This window comes from Nematolebias whitei, chromosome 8 (genome assembly GCF_014905685.2).
Source record: "Nematolebias whitei isolate Nwh7 chromosome 8, NemWhi1, whole genome shotgun sequence".
NCBI lineage: Eukaryota > Metazoa > Chordata > Actinopteri > Cyprinodontiformes > Rivulidae > Nematolebias > Nematolebias whitei.
The window spans coordinates 41,037,979-41,040,459 of NC_056505.1; positions in this window are offsets into that span (position 1 = coordinate 41,037,979).

Genomic DNA, 2,481 nt, shown 5'->3' on the forward strand with positions numbered 1-2,481 from the left:
GCGGCGGCGGCAGGAACTGACTCCTCTGCGGCGGTGGCAGGAACTGAGCCCTCGGTGGGCGTAGGATCCTCGGTGGGCGTGGGACCCTCTGGAGGCGTGGGACCCTCGGTGGACGTAGCGATGTCAGCGGACGTGGCACCCTCGGTGGACGTAGCGACGTCGGCGAACCTGGGACCCTCGGTGGACGTAGCGACGTCAGCTGACGTGGGACCCTCGGTGGACGTAGCGACATCGGCGAACCTGGGACCCTCGGTGGACGTAGCGATGTCGGCGAACCTGGGACCCTCGGTGGACGTAGTGATTTTAGCGGACCTGGGGCCCTCGGTGGACGTAGCGACGTCGGTGGACCTGGGGCCCTCAGTGGACGTTGAGACCACTGAAGTGTCGGCTGAGTCTTCGGAAGGAGTGAAGACCTCAGCGGACGAAGTGAGGACCTCAGCGGACGGAGCAGCAGCGAGGACCTCAGCGAGGACCTCAGCGAAGACCTCACCGAGCGGAGCAGGAGTGAGGACCTCAGCAGGCGGAGCAGGAGCGAGGACCTCAGCGGGCGAAGAAGGAGCGAGAAGCTCAGCAGATGGATCCACCTTGGGGGCTGCGTGCAGCGTGGGATCCACCTTGGGGGCTGCGTGCAGCGTGGGATCCACCTTGGGGGCTGCGTGCAGCGTGGACGGTGGGTCTACAGAGGCAGGGTCTTCTGATGCTGGTGCTGAGTCAGGTGCTGGAGCAAGGGCTGAGTTCCTGGAAGCTCTTTGCTGTTGACCCTTGCCGTGGTGGCGATGGTGTGGTCCATGATCGGGCCGGGGCTCCTCCTTGGATTCAGTGCCTCCCTCGGATATTGACTCTGTAACTAGGAGCCAGGGACTTGTTCTGCAGCTGGAGTGTCTGACTCTTGGGCAGAGCCAGCGACAGGAGGTTCCGGATCTGAACCTGGAAACAGAACTGGTACTGAGACAGAATCATGTTCTATTTTCAAAGTTCTGAGTCCAGCAAGAAGCTGCTGATATTCAGGATGCTGAATTAAATCGGGTTGGGATAATAGAAATTTTTCGGCAAGGATGAGCACAGTATCTAGACAGTCCGGGTTATTTTTAGCAGAACAAAAGAGGCTTTGCAGAGTGTGGTTTATTTGGGATAATTCATGGGGTGAATATGTGACTGATGGACAAATGTCTCTATGTGAGGGTGTGGTGTCAGGTATCGGCCCCACCGGAAACCTGGGAGGTGGGGTGGCGAAACACGCCCCCACAGAGTCACTGGGAGTTTGCTCAGGAGGTTCGGTCAGACTGGGTTGGACAGCCGCGGCGCGGTGTGACGGTGAGAGGCCGGACTCCGCCCCCACCAGGAACCTGGAGGGTGAGGCCACGGAATCCGCCCCTGTGACGTCAAGTGGACCGGACTCGCCGAACCGAACAGGAGTGGACCGGAGCTCCCGCGGGACGTCGGATCTCGCCCCCTCCGGAAACCTGAGAGGTGAGGCGGCGGACCAGGCTCCCACAGAAACACCAGAACCAACTCTAAAATTCTGCTCAGCCGACGAGACCGACCCGGTCGCCGCGGGCTGCCCCCGGGACCGCTTCCTACCTCCCCGGCGACGACGGGCGAGTCGAGGGACCGGAACAAAACCGAACTCCTCCTCGATCTCTTCGTCCTCCCCCGACGTCCATCCCGAGTAGCCAGGCGAGGCGGACTCAGAAACAGTGGTCTGATGGCTTCCCCGGTACCGAGCTCTGTCCAAACCAGGAGTGGTGAGGACAGGATTTCCACCTCCTGGTCATAACGTCCTTGTGAGCGGATGGGCCTAGTCCAGAACCTGCCGCACCGGATTGTGGACTTGCTCATCTTCAGGAGGCTCGGAGGAGAAAAAGAAAAAGGTAAGCTGCCGAGAGAGCCCTGCCCGCTGGGTTCTGATATGTGGTCGCGTCGTAATGTCAGGGTTTGGTGGACAGGAACGAACCCAGTAGTGCAGACAGGACTCAACTCAGCAGATTAAAAAACCAAATACTTTAATGATGAATAAAATGACAAAATAAAAAGCTGACGTGGCAGCAACACTTGCATAAACTAGAAGACTCGGGAAAACTCACAAGGGACTCAGAAAGCTCAGGAAAAGACTCAGGAGACGCAGGAGAACACAGGATACCCAACGAATACGACCCGACGAGGAACAAGACAGAACAGACGGCTTAAATACAAGGAAAAGACGAGACGTGATTACAAACAGCTGTGACGAGACAAGGGTGGCACCAATTAAACTGAATAGGAGACACTAGGGAAACACAGACACAAACAGAGCCAGCAAATGGTACCATCCTTACAGTTAGATTGACAATGATAACAAGACAATCACTCATCCTAGGACACGCACCATGGACACACTTCTTTCATATCATCTAAAAAAGTTAAATCTGGTCCTCTGGACATTCAAAAAAACAAAAAAACAAAGCAAATCAACAAAAAAATGTAGAAACGTTTCGTCTCTCA